Source organism: Nipponia nippon, unplaced genomic scaffold, assembly GCF_047370975.1.
Source record: "Nipponia nippon isolate SJK-2023a ecotype South Korea unplaced genomic scaffold, ASM4737097v1 scaffold_4, whole genome shotgun sequence".
Lineage (NCBI taxonomy): Eukaryota > Metazoa > Chordata > Aves > Pelecaniformes > Threskiornithidae > Nipponia > Nipponia nippon.
The window spans coordinates 108,023,452-108,043,023 of NW_028262358.1; positions in this window are offsets into that span (position 1 = coordinate 108,023,452).

The following is a 19,572-nucleotide window of genomic DNA, read 5'->3' on the forward strand; positions in this document are numbered from 1 at the left end:
ATCAGTGAGCCCTGTCTGATTCATACCACCTGAATAAACTTGCTCTTACAGTTAAGATGGTCTCACTTTTTTTTTTTTTGTTTGAAAGGGGGAAGGGTGCAAAGAAATTCTCTTAAACAAAAAATGATTTAAAGACTTATTTTTTCAAGCAGATACTTTAGGGTATGGTCTATGGTTAACCCTTTTTCAGGGGGCCTTAGACTGTCATTGTTAGTTTTAAATCAAGTCCATGCTGTTAGCAAGTTGCTGTTATTTAGGACTCAAAACCAAACAAAAAGAGAAACATTTGAAGAAAAGAGATTAACAGAGCCAGGAAAATAAAGTGGGGTAGGTTTGTTTTTTTTTTTTCTCTTTTTTTAAACTGGCTAGGCTTGCTAGGATATTGATTTATAAAGAAAATCTCTTTGAAAACTTTGAGTTATATTTTGATCAGAACTTTCCTATAAACAGCAGAACAGTATACCAGAGCCCTAAGTCAAATTTTCTTCTTAGTTGTACTGATACAAAACTGGCCTTCTTCCTCTAAACTCACTGGAGCTACTCTGGATTTATACTAGGGTCATTGAAAGCATAATTTGGCTAAACATTTCCAGGGGGATAAGTAAGAATAGAGAATGCAGTCATGTTTAGAAACCCAAGGGGAACAAAAAAAAAAAAAAAAGAAAGAAATCCCAAGAATCTTTTTCAGAAAATAATCCCATAAATTCTTGAATCTCAGACATTTTCATGTCCAACAGCAAAAATTAATTGTTCTGCAAATTTTTTAAAGTAGGCAAGATCAATTAAAAATGTGTCTCTTAAGCCACATCCAAAATCTGCATCTTCTGCAGCACTCATCCTTTCGAGGGAGAAGGGAGAATGCAAGCAGGAGCCAGTTCATAAATGCGACGTCGCTGTGGGAATTGCCTCTGACAGACACTGTGGGGCTGAAGCCCCCATGGCTAAACCCATTTCCTCTCACTCTGCATAAGAGCAGGTAACCAAGTGGGGACCAGAAGCGAACGGCAGCTCCACAGTGTCTTGCCTGGCAGGGGGAGAGGATAGTCCCAGCCCCTTCATCCTCAGCCTCAAAAGCCTGCCAATTTTGGATAGCGTTTTGGGTATGTAAATACCTACCCTTGAGAAATGCGCTGAGACTACGAACTTGCTCCACAAAGACTGACTGCTAGTGCTGATGTTTTCAAAGTTAGCAGAGGGATCATTTGGATTGCATTATGGTATTCTTATTCTGGAAGCAGAGTCCACTGCGCAAATTAATTTCTGAAGGAATAGCTGAATGCCTGCCTGCCAAAGTGGATAATGAGTGTATCGCCAGTGAGTCAGAGGGGAGTCAGCGAGGGAGGCTGGACAGTGATAAAACAGCATAGAGGGAAGCTCAGACCTTGGCATCACTCTCATCTCTGCTCTTGAGAGAGTGTATAAAAAAGACAACATCCAAAGCCCTTAGAAAAATAGTCTTTAATGAGTCCCATAGAATGAACCCATGGAAAGGGTTCTGTGGAGGCTGGAGGAATTTGAAGGTGCAGAGACAAGCAACCCAGTAGTGCATACATGCATAGCCATAGCTGCTGGAAAACAGTGAATCTCATCTTCCGCTTCAGTTTTTGCTGTTTAAATTATTAGCTATATTTTCCTAATATACTGAGTTCTCTTATGTACTGCATATGATGGCTGCCTCTGGAAGTCAGAGAATTTTATATCACTTAAATGAAATTTGTATATCCTTAAGGCTTCAAACAAAACTAAAAATATGGCTCAGTGGCATATTTCTAATAATGCCTATTTCTATAGCAATTTCACTTATCATTTACAAGTTGCACGTATTTGAAAACTAATGTTTGTACTAGTGTCTGATGTGCAATTCAAATTTGTGCAGAAACTGCTTCAAGGATATTCACAAGAGTTGTTCTGTTGCTCCACAGATCAACTCTCTTTTCTTAGCACTGTGTTGGTAAAGTTACCTAAAATATTTGTTTCTCCATCTGGAACAATGAGAATAATGAAAATCAACTGCTCCCATGAAAAACTGTGATCTTCACAGCAGAAAGCAAAAAAAGAAACAGCACAGAAAAAGAAACATGATCTTCACAGCTTCCAGAACTGCGATATAAAATTAGGAGAACTATCATGCAATTTCACAGGGACATAAAGGGGTGTAAGGCACCTAAGCTCTCTGCATGTGTTGCTGTAACAGAACTCGGCACCTGAGTTAGGAAAGCTTCCTTAATTTTTCTCTTGCTGTGCACTTCACTTTTCTGGCCGGGACAGCCGGTCAACCTTGGGGAAAGAGAGATAAGATGCTCCACGAATCAGGCTTGTAAAAGCTACTGACCTCAGGAATAAGAGGAGTGGACTGAAAAATCTCAGGAGTCTGGGACCACGTCCTCGTTCTCTGCATCACCGGTGTGCAGGTGTTTTCACCAAGCTGGTGTCAGGGCTGAGTTGTACTAGAGGTTTGGTGCTGGTGAGATGCCCCGGTACAGCCCCTCATTTGTAAGCTTCTGATGGTCTTGTAAATATTTTTCATGGCTGTCTAAATAAGATTTCAAAACCAAAAACTGTATTTAAAAGATAAAAAATAAGAGCAGTCTGAGAGGTTTTGATTCTGCCCCCACTGACACCATACTACAAGGCTCCCAATTTACAGCTGTGGAGGTACCCTATGTACCAGTTTCAGGATGTGACCATCTGCTGCAATAGCTGGTCACTGATGCAAGATTTTTTCATTTTTAATAAAGGAAGATACATACTTTAACAAACTCCCAGGAATAAATCTGTGCATGTTTAAATCAGGTTTTGTCTGCTTTTATACATGGCATCAAGCTATACTGTAAGTAAAAATTTCTCCTTTAACAAGTTTTCAGACATCTAACATCTTCACCTATTCCTTCCAAAGCCATTCCTAGCTTACTAGATATGTGACACAGAAGAAGAAAATAAAAAAGTCTACAAGTCCTGACACCAGGACCAGCATCCCTTCGATAATTAGCAAAACTAGATCTGACCACAGGACATAATGATGTTGCTCTTATCTTCAGCAGTGACTAAAATATTTGAATACAATTTTCCTTATGTGGCATTCTAAAGCTCTTTCTCCTAACACAGACAATTTTTTTTGTTCTATCAGTCACTGAAAAATAGTTTATGCCTTTCACAGTATTCTGTATATGGTTATATTTACTCTTTTTTTCCAGTTCCTAGAAGCCTTCCTTGATGTACAACATTGTGTTTTGAAAATCAACATCTTGCTTCCTGCCAAAGCCAGTAGATATGCCAGCCAGTATTAGCTGGTTTCTAATTTTTTCCTCTTTGTGCTAGGAGGAAAAAAAAAAAAGCAAAAAAATTTGCTGACTTTAGATCTTAGCCTATCAGATGGAGACTTACTGATGCATTAGAGGCCTATTCAAAACAGGGCTTTTCTTGCAACAGGAGCCCCTAACAATTGGTAATGAGGACAGATTCCGAATTGTTTGTGAGCAGCTGCTTAGTAGGTAAGAGCTTGTTTGGATTCAATTGAACAGTGTTTTTAGAAGCAGTTACTGACCCCTGACCCTTCCTACAGACTGGGTTGATGGGATTAGGGAAAGCTAGCTTCAGCTTACACTTGGCTATAACAAGCTGGCAAGAGATAACATACTTTTTAATTATCAAGTTACACCTCTGCCAAAGTTTGTCTGCGAATTTACCGAATGGGTCAATGAACGATAAGAAATCAAGCTAGGCTATGGCATAATAGTTACATAAGAGAACAGTGTTGGGGGAGATATAATTAATAGATTTTTGTGATTTTCTTTTTTTTTCCCTTTGCAAATATTTCAAATTTTCAAATCTTATTCTACATGCCTCTTGTACACATTATAGAGGCATATGTTGTACATGGTACTTATGCCAATGCATCTTACAAGGTAAAAAAATACATTAATTACTTCTAAGAGTTGCCAAAAAGGTAATAAAGGAAAAAAAACCTATGCAATACATTAAATTTAAATCAAAACAACATGCAGAGTAACATGAAAATTTGAAGCTTGATTTGTTCTACCACTCTGAGACTGGAGTAATATAAAAATACTTACTACTGGCTAGAAGCCAATTTGCCTGGCAGTCTACAACCATAAGAAAAGGAGACAATTGTGGTATTATTCACCTGGAACAATTAAAGATAATTTCTGACATAATAATAAAAAATTCTTCAAAGGCCTTAGGGATTTTATGTCTTAATTTTAATTAATTAACACTAAACCAAAATTATAAAGCTTAATTATTTTGAATGATTCTTTCTCTGTTTTCTTCTACAGCTGAAGTGTGAAAAATTCTCCAGTTCAAGTTATTTAGGGCCTGTAGCTTTCTTAGTTCACTGCTCTGTTAGCACACATCATGTCTATTATGGGAGTATTCAGTTCTGGGAAATTCTTGGTACAATAGCCACAAAATGTATGCGTACCCAGACTGATCCTTTAATGGATTACAGAACTTATTGATAAAATAAATCATAGTGAGCAATGCCACTTGGTAAGCAGTACAGATAGGTTGAAAGCCATAGCATGGGTTGGAAGCTCGGGTGGATTTGCCAAGGGTGCTTCGAGCACTGTAACTGTGCTCTCCATTGCTGAAGGGCACTGCAGAGCCAACAAGTTTCTCAGTAACACTTGGGATTTCTCATGCTAGTTCTTTCAAATCTCTCTTATATCAGGGAATGAGGTCTCAAGCCCAGGCTGCATTTCTGGTTACACCAAATTTCCTGCCTCAGCTGGAGCAAGTCCCATTGTACCTTTAAAACAGAGAGGATGCATAGGAGTGAAGAGCAACTTTGGGCTGGGTGAGACACCCCACATCCTTGAGTCAGACCTTTATCGTGGGAGTTACTACATGCCACCATTCCAGGAAATGTCCAGCTGCCCTCTCAGAAATAGCTGTTATGTTTTCTTTCCTCTACCCCTATCAGAATTCGTCTCCTGAATCTCAGTGCTCTCGTGGTCAGATGCCTTTTAATTTCCATCCTAGAGCTGTTAATGGCTGGTCTATACATATCAGTTCCTTTGCAAGGAATGTCTTTTAGTTTGAATAGTGCCTTCTCTTCCCTACTGTTTAATTCCCTAACATGTCTACACATGGCAATCACTTCTTGTCTCAAACTTTGTTTTGCTAGGCTAAATAAGCCAAAATTTTAGGCCCTTTTCACATGGCTACTTCTCTGTCTTCCTGATTTTTCCATAAGCCAGTCTTAGCTTGTTTCTATTTAAATTTTCCTTTCTTAGTGTGAGTGTCCAGAATTGTACACAGTGGTTTGGAGGACATCTCGTAAGCATCTGCTGCTGTGTAAATACTTTTACCTATACATCTCAAGATTACATCTGCTAGGCTGCCTTCTTGCTGGTCTCCCAGGTCCTCCTCCCCTTGATTGTTTAAAAGTGGTCTCCCAGTTTATAAAAGCAATGCAGCTATTGAATTTTGCACTATTGAATTTCATCCAATTTCTATTACTTCAGTCTTCAAGGTCATTTTTTTTTCCCTGTATAATAATCTAATAATGTATTGACAGTGCCAGTGGAGGACACAGAAGGCAAGTGTAGCAACAGAGGAAGTGTGTGCAGAGATCAGCTTTAGTCTATCAAGGTTAGTCTCCCCAGGCTGCTTCTGTAGCCAAGGGAAGGAGAGGAGCTTATCTAGAAGTCTAGTCGGAGCAAGAGTCTCATTACATGGTATGAATTGTGCTTGGTGGAGTTCATCTGTCATTTGCCATAGGAAGGCCCCAGAGAAATTAGTTCCACTGGAGCTAAGTCAGTCTTTGTGAATAGCCCCAACATCTCTTTAATTTACTTTCTTTACCAGTATATTTGTATTGTTTGTTTCTTAGTCGTTCTGGAAATATTAAACAGGATTAATTCCCCCCTACACAGCCTTTAGGCAATTCTGCAGTAGCTTTCCTCTAGCCCCACACTTAATCTCTCAGCCTAGTGTTGGTAACCTTATAGGCAGCCCCTTGTGTACCACACTGTTCCTCTGACAATCCCAGTCTCTTTGGTAAACCCTGTTTTTGCAGTGGTAGTGCACCAATTGCTGTGCTGAGGTTCACATTACCTGTTTAAAAAAAGTCCAAAACAGACGTCAGTATCTAGTGTGGTATAATTTACCTATGACAAAACCATATTACATAGTCTTTGAAGCCTTCAGGCATAATTTCACTGAAATTTGCACTACTGAGGTCAGGCTAAAGGATTCTGTAGGTGCTAGGATGACTTTTCTTAATGCAGACACTGCATTTGTGTATTCCCATTATAAGGACTGCCACCAGGTTGATAGGTTTGTTCCAGCCAATTGCTATGGGAATTTGAGTTTCACACACCCATTCTTTTAAATTTGTGAGACTGCAGGTTATCTAAGTACCCTCAATTTGAGTTTAATAAACTATTTGGGTATAATGTTCACTTCGCTTGTGGATGCCTCCTTTTCTATTTGCTTCCCAGTGCATAATCCCATGCTCAAAAACATGAGTTTTATTGAAAACTGAAAGAATGTTTAGATTTTTTTGGCCAAATATAAACTGATCCATATCAAATGCGAAGCTTTCATGTGTATCTCATCTTCATTGCAAAGTCTTTGAATTTCCTGCCTTTTTCTCCATCTAAGCACATACCTGAGGAAAACTTTAACTATTTAGTCTGATTTCCCTTTATGAAGTCAGATTCAGTTTGACTTTTAGCAAATCCCACTTTTTCCAAGTCTCACTTTAGACCTGCATTTCTTGACTTCGAAGTCATAGCTTTCTTTGGTGATCAGTTGTTTTTTCCATTCCTTGTAGGCTCCCTACTTATGCTTAATGTCATTTTCAAGATGGTTATTCTTCCAGTTAGGTCTGGAAAGTTCTCGTACGACATTTTTTTCTCCTTGCCTGGCATACAGATTCCAGATAGCTTTAGCAGGTTTGACATGGAGACATTCCAGGCTGCCTCCAAAATCAAATCCCCGAGTTCCTTAGTTCACTCGGCCTCCCTAAATAGTTACCTTGGGTTGCATCCAAACTCAGCAGCTTGCGCACCCGGCGCAGCGCCTGCAGCCCTGGTTGCTTGATCCGCAGATAGTGCATTGTGTCAGAGCGAGGTGCCTCTCCCTCCTGACTCATGTGCCCAGATTTCCTTCTCACTGAAATCAAAGTTCAGCAAGGGAAGGGAGCAGGCATGTGCCAAGGTTTTGCCCTCATACGCTTGGGAGATGGCCAAGGCCTATTTCCAGATTTGGGAGCTCAGAAGTACTCCGGGCTGCCGTTAGTTTAGATGAATTCTGTCTTTTTGAAATTAGGAACTTCAATGAGTTTTAACTGCATTCTTTTTTTCAGTGAAAACAAATTAAATATCGTACACTGAAGGCACTGCTAGTTAACAGCAATACTTCTTCAGACATGTATCAATACTATTTGAGATGGTAGTACTGTTTTTTCTCACAACAGGATAATTCTATGTTGTATGTGTCTTTGCAATGACAGCGCAGTAATCTTTATTAGTGTCCAGATTTGATTCTGGGATCAATAATAGACTCCTATCAATTTCCCAGTATTCCCAGAATTTATTTCATCCTATCTCTCACAGGTGATTTTACCCAAACAAGTGTTGTTTCATTTTATTGTCTCCTGTTTCTTTACACATTATGGATATACATTTCTGGAGAACCATTTTTATTTTGATGTTATCTTTTGCCAGCATATTATGCCCACCACTACAGTCATCATTACTGAAGTTTCACTCAGTACTCCAAAAATTCAAGTTCCTCCATGTTGTTGCACAGGATTCTCCATTAGAGTAAAAGCATCTTACCAACTGCACCTAATTCTACATCGAGATTGGACTCAGCACAGTTTTCCTACTAACTGTATCCAGCTGCTCGTATTGATATTTACCTTTCCCTTGAATAAAGGAGTTAAAGACCTCCACTGTTGTGTAGGTAACATAAAGAGAATAGTGCTCCTGCACCTCCTGAAGGGGAGTCTCCTTTACTGTTGCGAGGTGTTGAGAGTCTGCAGAAACACCTATTTACAAATGATTACTCTCCATCTTCTAAGGCCAGCCATGGCCTAATGAAGAACTAAATTTTACATCAGATTGACAGATATATATCTTATTACATATGCAATGTTATATCTTCAAATTACAGTGTGGATCTCTACACTTCTCTGTGTAAGTGGGAATGAAGAAGTGTGAAGTATTAGCTAAGGGTAGTCTATATGACTTATTTTTTGCATGCATACACAAAGTGTGTGTATCACAAAGATGATATGGAAGAAATGAGGTTGATAAACAACACAAAACATTGGATAAGAAGCCATCCTGGCTCCGAGGCAAGGGCATGCATATTTTTTTCTCCACATTCACTAATACTTTACTGTAGGATTGCACTACCAGACCCAGGCTTTAGGCTCGTCATAGGAGTTTTACTGATGGACTTACATCACTTAGTGTTAGGTTAAAATGTAAAGGGAAGTCTAGCTGTTAGCTAAAACACAGACTCTGCTGATATGATGAAACAATTTGTTACTGTAGGAAACAAAACAAAACCTAACAAATCAAATTTTAGGCAATGTCTATAATACTGAAATAACTAAGGATTTCCGCAGTAGTACAGTTTCTGTGACTCCAGGTTTGCTTTATGCAGTTTTGTATAAATTGAAATGCTTGTGTCAATTCTACTTCTCTATATTGATATACATACAAAAACACACACACATACATAAAAATATGTACATATTAGGGAAAAATTTAGTGGCACCATCCCCACTCCTGGGTTAGTGCTAACATGTGCTCTGAAGAGACGCATCGGTGGGTTTAATTCAGTTAAATTTTAGAAAGGAATTAATTTTGGCACATTTTTTTAGCTTTATACACATGCACGTACACAAGCGTGTAAGTGAGATAGAGGGAAAGAAAGAGACTGCTGAAAGCACAGTGTGAAAGCGGTCCAGCATTAATGCTCCAGATTAAAATAGGCAGGAACAGTCCTGTGACTGCTAATTAAAATGGATATGTAATTTCCCAAAATGCTTCATAATAAATTAATATTAATTACCAAAGAAAGTTTCCACAGGAAAGAAGTAGTAGCATATTAAAATTATCTTTAGTTTATTAGGATCTCTTTCAAGACAAATTAAGAATATCCACAGTTTTAGATATTATAGGAATGTCTTATGTTTTGGGGTTTTTTTCCACCATTCAGCCATATGGATTTAAGATAAAGTAGCGATATTCATAGGAAACAAAACTTCTATCTATAAAAGATATGAAAGAATTATAAAATAACTCTTAAGCTGTGTGGTGACATAGCAACACATTTTGGAAATTTGCAGGTCTATTCATAGAGGAGTATATTTTATTAGATGCATAGCTTATTTGCAAAAAATAATATGGTCTTGGAGGTACTAAACTTATCCATGAAATTCAGTCATTAGTTTGTCTGAATTGTTTTTAACCTTTGAAAAATCAAACTTGTTTCCCCTGAAATTTGTGTAAATGTAAATTTCTATTATAGTTTAAAGACACTAAAATTAATGTAAATATTTTGAGGGTTATCTAAATAAGTTTATCTATACATGGATCTATAACTTATCTATATCAATTATCTATATATTATCTATAAATGTATTTATTTTTCTCTTACGATTATCATTTTTTTCTTAGATAATTGGGGAAAAATATGTTAGAACTTGTGTGAAGCTTTTCATATATGCCAAGTTATTTGCAGTACTGTGTTTACAGCCTGGTAAAAAATGGCCAAAGACTGTATAGAAATTTTCTAGAGACTTTGTGTTAATGCAGAATGTGGATTCTAGTTATTTTACATGTCTGTGGGACTCAGATTGGTTCCAGTCCACCAGAGCACATAAGTATGTACTTTGCTTAAAGAACAAGTATACCACAACGGGCCTGTTTGTTTGCCTAAAATTAAGCATATTCTTTTATTTTTTCCCTGAATCCAGGTTAGCTTGTGAATATCTTCTGTACTTGTTTACAATTTTGAGTCTGTAGCTGAAAACTTTTTAACTGTATGTGGCTCAAAGCCTCTGTAAGATGAAATAGTAATGCATAAAATAGCTACTTCTGGAAAAAATACATAAACTTATGAAGTGAGAAGTGATATTTCCTTGTGTTGATGGTATAGTGTGAGGCATCTTGTTGCACAATGCAACAAAATAGAAAGACTGTTAGTTAGTTGCATGAATATTTTTTGCATATGCACTCCGAGGTCTGTTCATCAGACTATGCACATAATTATCTAGAGGAAGTTTAAAGTATCCTCATTTAGAGGCCAAATTTTCACAGGTAGCACCTACTGGAAGTTGTTTACTTCTTGCAGTATTTTACATCTGCCACTAACGCAATAAGTGGGGAGGCTGAAAACCAAACAGTATTATCAATGGTGACAGAAAGCTTTTAGCCAAGCTCCCTATATGGTGAGGGGATATTGTTTATCATATTTTACTTGTTGCCTTAAAATTCCCCTGTCAGAATGAATCATTGATATAGAAGAGGGACCAGATAACAGGCAATGTGATTTGTCCAATAGTAAGTTCCTCTAATCAAAAAATATTGGACAAAAAAAAGAACAAATAAGGCATATCTATCTGCCAAAAACTGTACTGGTGGTACTCGGGTATCCCGGGGAATATTTTGCCTTTTTTTTTTTTTTTATAATATACAGTGAGCTGCATATTAATATCAAGGGTTAAACCAGAAATCTTTTAACAATATTGTTAAAAAATCAGTTGTTGATGATTTTGATTAACTTTTTATTTCTTTCTTAGATTTTTTTTTTGCTCATGGCAAAGTTGTACACAATCAAAACCGTGCTACAACTGCTGCTCTACCACAACCATTCCATGTTTTTCTTTCTGATTTATGTGTTTCCAACTCTTGGTTTTACCAAGCAGCATGAATAAGCACAATGAAAAATGACAGAAAGATCTGCTAATTTGTGGTTGTTTTTAAAGCTAAACTAAAAGGCTGGTATTTGAAATAATAAATGCTTCTAAAAAAAGTAAAAATTATTACAGATCTAAGAAAATATTTCTTGTACCAGACCGAAAACATTTTTAACAGCTGTTTAAAAAGTGGTATAGATACATTTTAGAACAAAATTTCATTTTTTTGGAACACACTTTTAACAATTTCACTATGTAAAATTTTAAAATTAAATTCTTATACGCCTTAATTTTTTTCAGCTTTCTTTCCTAAAACATGTTACAATTTTCAAGTGTTCTTTTCTGAATGTTTTTGATCAATTTGAACTGACATATGTGAGTGAAGCAAAGATTTTTTTTCCCAGCTATGTTTCTCCCACAACAACTGACATACAAGTTTTGATAAACAAGAACTAATCCCTCAGTTTCAAAACTTGAGATGAACCTGAATAGCTCATTTTAGTATTCTTTGATGTCTGAGTGGTTTTTTATTTCTCCCTTTTTGTGTGTTCCTTCACTTTCTCATTTTGATTTAGACCAGAAACATTCCTGGAGTAGAGATGCTCTGAGTACATGTTAGTGTTTTAGTTCAGATCAGGAAAGTACTTTTGAAGTACATTTCCCAGTAGTCCCTGCTCTGGTTCACAGAGTGCAGAGGTTTCTGAGTGCCGAACTGAATTCATTTTGCATGAAATTAAACTGGAAAATGTGCTCCAGAGGCACACCTACTGCACTCCAGCCACAAATAAGTATTCAGGCTATGGGACCAGAGTAGAGCTAGTTTAATAGTAAATAAAAAGCTCTTAAAATGTGGATGTTAGGTCCCAAGAACCATATATTTCTGTCTACAGTCTGGTCCATATCACTCTGCTTGCTAAGGCAGACGTAGCCTCCCTAGGACACCAATTATATTGAACAAGTAACAAAATATCATGGCAGAAATTTTAGTCATATTGTAATCAATAGCAAAATACCTATTCATGTCAGTTGTTTCTCCATTGAAAAGCTCTTTCCATCATATATGCTGCTAATTGTGTGGAGAGAAGAGACATAGATAAGTAACATTGACCTTTGTAGTCAAATTCAGCATGAACTTGGGAATTTTTGTGCTGTTCCCACTAAGTAAACTTTAAATGGATACATATTACTATGTTTCCCAGTGCTAGTATATTGTCCCTAAGCCCATTCCAAAGTAGGACACATGATTATTTACAACAACAGCTCAAAAGCCAATTTTCTTAACAAAGCTAATATAGGTCAAGTAATTTTTGATACTGGTTAAACATTTGCCTTAGGGTGATGATGCACTGATATTTGTTTACTAAGTTCTTGCGCACAAGGATTTGGAAGTGTGAGATACAGATTTCAAAAAATCTACATTTATTCTTACCTATATAATCCTACTTAATTAGACATTGCCCACTTGCTGTTTGTCCCATAGAAGGCAGTCGAAGGTTTTGCATTTGATGTTTGTGTGAGCAGAAATAGGCAGTGAATTAAATATGTACTCCCTAGCTATGGACAGTGTCTTTGCAAGGAAGAAAATAGCTTTCTCAGTTTCAGTAACAAAATAGATCTTGAAATATATCTAGATTGAGATTTAATATATTCTGTAGTTTAAACCATGCCTGTAACAACAGTTCTACCTACTCAGATTAACAAACTGGTTCACTCCTTAGTCTACTAGAAGCAATTTTACTTACACTTTATGTTACTCAATTAAACTACTTTAGATTTTTGAAGCATTCTCCTCTTATTTAAAATCTGGTTTTATTTTTAAAGGTATAACAACACATCTTTCAGTTCAGCAGAGATCTTTTCCCTCTTGCATATCCAGTCACATCCCTGTAATTTAGAACCAAAAATACATTTTCTCTGCAGGTAATTTTCACTGCTGTCTGTCCTGCTGAGCTAATACAGCTAAGAGAGAGTGAGTTGAGTCCTACTTGTTCTTATGCAGAAATCACAGAATTAATTCCTGTTAGAGGTCCAACCTGTTATACCTGTGTAAACCTACGAAGGGTAATGGGGTTGCACAAGTGTCAGTAAAGGCATAATAGGTTTAATCAAGCGTAGCAGAAAGTAAATTGCTCTGCAAAATCCTCATTACTAGAGATGAAGTGCATTCATCTGTCTCAACTGTTAAGCCATAAGCTGTCTGGGCAAAGGGAGTTCCTACGACAATGATTCTCTGATTTCAAGTGAAACCTCTAGGTGACATAGTACAAACAAGTAATGATTGTATGATAATAACCTGGATTGACTACTAGACAGAGTATTAGCTTGCCCAACACAATTGTTTATGTGCAAACTCATTACCTGTATTCTAGAAATTGCACTGAAAGACAGTCAGTGAGGACAGCAACTTTATTGCTTTTAGTTACATTTCCAGAGAGCTGAATTATGTAGACAGGCTCTTATTCAAGTATGCAGAGTTAATAGTCAGCAATTTTTTCCCCCCAACAACATAACACTTCATATTACAGAAAATAGGCTATCATCTCATACTAAAACATTTTTTAAAAAGTTATTAAAATATCATTGGTGTGTCACCAATATCTCAGGCTAGGTCTAGGAGAGTGTGAATAAAGATTGGCTTAAATAAACTAAATCACTCTGTTCATCACTTTCCTAGAATAGTGTAAATAACAGATTAACAGTATATTTGGAGAGAAGAGCCACAGTAGACAGTGACATTATAGTATGACATACCATGACAATGTAACAGGGTCTGAAGAATAATAATACGAGAGCAAGAATATAAGCTCCTGTTTACGGAGAAACCATATGTTGCATTTTGCTAAGACTAGCAGCAATTATGTCAGAATTTGGCCTCTCGGCATCCCTGCTACACTGAAACCAAAGGTCTGTATATAATGATAAAGCTTAAGGTCTGAAGGACCACTGCAGTCGTGTCTTCCAACAACCACAATGCAGGCAACAAGGGCTGCCCTCAATTTGTCTATTTTTGCCTTCCAGACATTGGATTTGGCTAAGCTTTCTTTTCTCAACATTGTTGAAGTTTTGTTCCCCACAAAGATATTTCTGGACTAAACACATCACAACTCATCCTTCTCTCGGGTTAACTACATTTCTTTGATAAACTAAGCAGACTTAGCTCTTTGAGTTTTAACTATAAGTCATAAAGTAATGTTGGTGCTGTGATGGTCTCACTATATAACTGAAGAAATGTTTGTGAAAGGAAGCAGTATCCATTATTAGACCAACTTACAAGGTATTAAAAAGGAGATGACCTTTCCAATCCATTATATCTTTCTAGTGACGCTTCTTCAAACCTTTCCCATTTCATGTATTACAGGTAGAGTTTTCCACAGATATTGCTCCAGTGCTGAATAATCCTAATGGATGTTCCCATTTTATCCAAGGACAGCACTAACATTTTTGGTCAGGGTGTTACTTCCAGAGGTCATGTTCACCTGGTTGTCCTTGCTGACTCCCAGGTCCTTTCAGAGTTATTCTTATATAAATGGTTTGCACTTCACTAGCTAAACAATCATTGGCCTCCTTTCTTCCTTTTTTCTATTTTACTACCCTTATCTTGATGACATTTGCAAACTTCATTAGTAATGATTTTTAAAGTTATTACACAGACTGTGTTGACAAATGTTTTAAGCAGTGTAGATCTCCCAGAAGAAAAATAATTGCTTAATGATAATTCTTCATGTAAGATTACAGTTTAAGACTGATCAATAGCTTGTTTCCAATCTATATGGTGCATGCCAACTCAATTTTATATAATTCTGAGTTTATTGGCAAATAAAATGTCATGCAGTACCAGTACTGGACATAAGTCTATTCTATCAGCCTTTTTTACCTCTACAAGCCACACTTCCTGTCTGTTCTGAAAAAGTCATCAAGTGAGTTTGATCGCATCTGCTTCCCATCTTTATTGGAGTTAGTTGTATTTCCTTGCATTAATTCTTTATGAATCAATCCCCATAGCAGATTTTCCATTATTTTGCCAAAGATCAATGCTGGATTGACAGACCTGTAATTAACTGAATCTGCTCATTTATCCTTTTTGAGATATTCACACATCACTGGGGTTTTTCCAAGCATCTGGATTACTGTTTCAAAAGTTATTTTAAAATAATTGTAGTGTCCTAGAGAGGGATGGGTCAACTCTTTCAGAACTCCTGAATGCAAGCTATACAGACTTATTTATGCTAAATTCACAACTTTCATAGCAGGCAAGTATGGTTTTAGGGTATGCCATAGAAAGTTCTGTAACTCTTCCCAGTAAGGTTCCTCTCATTCTTGTCCTCCTGGTAAAATTCTTTCTTATAGCCTGAACTATAATGTGACCCATGACCAAGCAATATCTAGGATAGTGCTTGTTGGTATGGGTTAAAATCATGCAAGGGAATATGCTTAAAATTAAAGAGCTACAGAAAATTACTCACCGCTTCTCAAACCTGCATCCCAGCCTTGTTTTGTTTACCTGTATAGACATAGCCCTTGGGTCTAGAAGTTCTCCCTGAAGGACTTCAGCACATGGTAGAAACATAAAGCATGGGGGTACAGCTAGCTGTAGGAAGGTGGTGCCCTTTTTCATCCTTCAGTAACTCTACCTTAGCTCTCACCACACCTCACCCACACCTCACCTCTACCTGCAAATCCTGCATATCCTTCATCTTGACTCTGTTTGGAGAGGAAAGGAGAGGAATGATCCTCTCTCCAGTTTCTCCACTGTCCTATTCATAGATAAAGGAGACCATGCAGGTAACATCGACTCAGGTAAGGGCAGCAGAGACAGGTAATTTGTGGCCTGGATAAGGCCAGGATGGGATGGTGTCTCACTGTCCTGGGTACTGCAACACCACAGTGATCTCAGAGCTAGAGTTTGGGGAACATTTGTTAACATATGCGTTAAAACTATGAACCACTTCAGTGCTGGGCTGAGCTGGCATTAGCCTATTACCCACATTATCTGCTTATATTTTTTGACAGACTAGCATAAGCATATTTTACCTAACAGCTCTGAGTGCGAAGATTTTCTCCACTTTCTGTGCATCTGACTGCCAGGGCTGCAGTGCTTCTCAGAGAGAAGCCCTTCCCAAGCAGCTGGAAAAGACCTTTGAGGGTATATCAGCACAGCAGCTAAATCATGGTGGATATTAAGATGCTTATGCCAGCATGTTTATTTTTTTTAAGCTAAACAACCTAGTCCTAAGGTTTTGGGTGTTTCTTCTTTTTTTTTTCTTTCCTTTTTTTTTTTTTAAGAAGCAAAACAAAGAAATACAGAAAACAACTCACAAATAAACCAAACGAAATTGGAATGAAAGATGGCTTTGACCTAATCTTGGGGAAAATAATATTGCAGAGTTTACCACCAATTGTGTAACAGGGCAATTGCTCCTTCCTAGCTTGCCTGAATACACAGGATGGCTCTTGATCTTGCAAAGAATTTTCTCCCTTGGAAGGAAAAGAAAAAAAAGAAGGCAGCAGCAAATGTCTTCATCTTTGCTTAGAAACTTAAGATTTTTAAGTAGTAACGTGTTTTTCTTTAATGTGCTAATCTCTAGTTATTCACCTAGCTGGCCGGATTGCTGAAGAAAATAAAATCATGTACCTCACCTGAGACAGTATTGTTACATGGGAAAACTTCTTACTAAGTGATAAATTACTATCATTTCAGAAAGCATTACTGATTAAGAAGCTTGAGTACAGCAATGATGCATTTGTCAGGGCCTGACAATTTACACCCAGCTTTAGGATGGTACATAGCAGCACAGGTTTGTTGCACTATCTTCCCTTTCAATGGGTAGCACTGTGTTTGTCAGGCATTTGCAAAAAGGACTGCGGGACTTTAGCCCACCATTAATCCATTCTGTCATCCTCTATATGGTGAATGTCTTCTGACCTTGCAAATTGGCATAATCCAAATGTAGAGACTGGCATCTGTGCTGCACCCTGCTGACAATCAGGTGGTATCTCCCCTTCTCCAGAGTTTCTGCAAATGAAACTCTGGAAAACTAAAGGCATCTGGCACATCATTCTTTAAAGGCTGCTAGAAAATTCTTGCCTAGATGAGGAGGCATATTAAATAATTCAGATTTAAGATACACTGCTCATGGTGTTTGGAGAACAGTTTCCACATCGAGGTTGAATAACAGGCCTGAGAGGCGAGGCACCTCAGTCAGCTGCATTACAAATTCTTTATAAGTAGCAGAAGATGATCAAATAATACCAGTGTCTCAGCTTTCACATCTGAAAACAGCACAAATACAGAGTCCCTATACAATATGGGGATCTTCTGAGATATAGAATTTGCTCATGTCTACAAAACACAGTGGGATTCCTGGATGAAAAGCAAAAGAAAAAGTTCATAGTGCTGTCCTGTCAGGCTGCAAAAATTCACCTTGGAGGGTACTTATTTCCCTGTTGGAAAAGGGAAGAATGGGATTATCAGCATGCTTTCAAACATGAAGTTTTGATGGAAAGGTGCTGTTACCTTCCTCCATGAAAAGCAGTTGTTGGTAAGGAAATAACATATTTTCTACAGTTTTCTGGGTAGTTCTGGAAACAAGGGATGAATTAAAGAGCACTGCAGGGTCAGTCTCTTTGTTATGAAGGTGATTATTACATTGATAATTTCTGAACTGGAAGATCTGAAAGACAGAAGAAAAATCTAGGAATTTCTCATCTCCTACCTATCTTGCTGTGGGAGATACTTTATACCCCTCAACACAATAAATCATGGGAATTCTTCAATAAGTTGCTTATGTTTTCTTAAAGCAAAGTAAAGCAACACTCAGTGATACTCAACACTACATTCAGTGCAGTGTCCCCCTACCCCCTTCCATCATTTCTCTCACAAAATTCTGGTCACTCCAATAAAATTTCCTTTCTATGCCTTTGTGTTTCAGCCACAAAAAGTGACTTTACTGTAATAAAGGTGCTAGGTCTGTGCTTCCTAAATTCTATATGAATTGATTAAAATAAAGTATCATCTACTGCAGCTTATATTTTACCATGTGTACAAAAAATAAGGTGAAAATCCTTCTCTAAAATGAAATTGCAATTAATTCTTAGGGAGGTACTATGATTATAAATGCTATTACAAACATTCCATTCTAAAACCTCAAGTAGGTACTAATTAGGTAATCATTATCAGATAAGAAACCAATATTGGTACTTGCTTGTATTTAATCAATGCACATACAGCAATACTGTTACATAAGATTAAAACAATTTTGATCATTGACATTTTCCTCTGAAGTCAGAGGTTGACCTGCATTTCCTGTGTTGTAATTACACCATCAGTACAATGTCAGCACTCACTAATAATCACAGCACAGTTTGCCTGGTAAGGGACAGATGAGGAGTGCAAGGATTTCTAAGTACTGCTTTGAGAATCCACTGTGTTCTTCCTTCAGCTTAGAAGGCATCTGTTGAGTAACTTAAAATTCATGGTCATTTTCTAAACCAATGTAAGGCATGTGAATCTGGAAAAGTGATCTGTTAAGGCCACATTAATTTCTTGTCCAACTACATTGAAATCAGCGATAAATCCACCAGAGATGGAGGTGATAGAGACATTCAGGATTTCTTGGGTGACTCCCATCTGCAAGGCAAGACATTCACAGATCTGTGGAACAAGAGCTTTCTGCAGAGACGGCTCCTCTGCCTGAGCTGCCTCTCTGGCCACAGAGCTCCTCCAGAAGCACCTATTTACTTTGGCAGGAATTCCTTCTTGGCATCCAGTTAATCTTCTTCTGAATTGCCATGCAAAAATGATGGAAGATATGCAAACAGGTTGCTTGGAAAATTCACATTTTTTTCCTCCATATTGGCTTCAAAGTTCTGCTGCAAGGTGCAAAGGGAACCACTGCTATAGAGACTATCATCTTTCTCCAGGAATGAGGGACTCTTGTGGATCTCATCTGAGGAAGGGACTCTGGAGCATGTCTGTCAGAAAAACCTTAAAAGTCAAAGAACGTCTCCAGAGAAGAGCCATGTATCCACTTGTATCTTTGGTAAAAAAAACCAGGAGGGTGGTCAGATAAATTATGTAACCCTTTAAGCCATGGAGACCTCTGCAGAACATTCATACTTATGTGAACAGACTACAAAAAGGCAAAATCTAGTCCTTGAGAGACAAACTTCATACGAGTTTTTAACAACAAACATTTCGAGTTTCACTGGCTTCTAAAGTCACTGCAATGAGAATTATGAGTCAGAAGAAAGGCAGATAGAGAAGCATCATTTCTTAAAAGATTAATGTAATGAGTTAAGTAGTTTCCTTCCAAATTAAACCACCTGGAAGACAATTTTCCAAGAAATGTTTGAAATCATAATTATGGGCTTCAAAATCAGAGAATCTTAACAGATGTACTTCTTAACAAAGCTACTTTAACTTCCAGAGCTTGCAAAATTCTCATGTGCCCGAATTGGAAAGGGAACAGAAAGAAACTTAATATAAAAAAACAAACTTTCTGAGCTGTTTCTGCTCAAGTTCTGCCAAATACTTTTTCTGTGTCTTGAAGAAATAGGACGATTACCTTTCTGTCTAAATCAGATACAGACACTGAAGAATCCTGTAAAGGAATGTGTCCTTTATAATTTATGTGTGAGTCACTGGGTTTGTTAAAATTAATAAAGGGGTT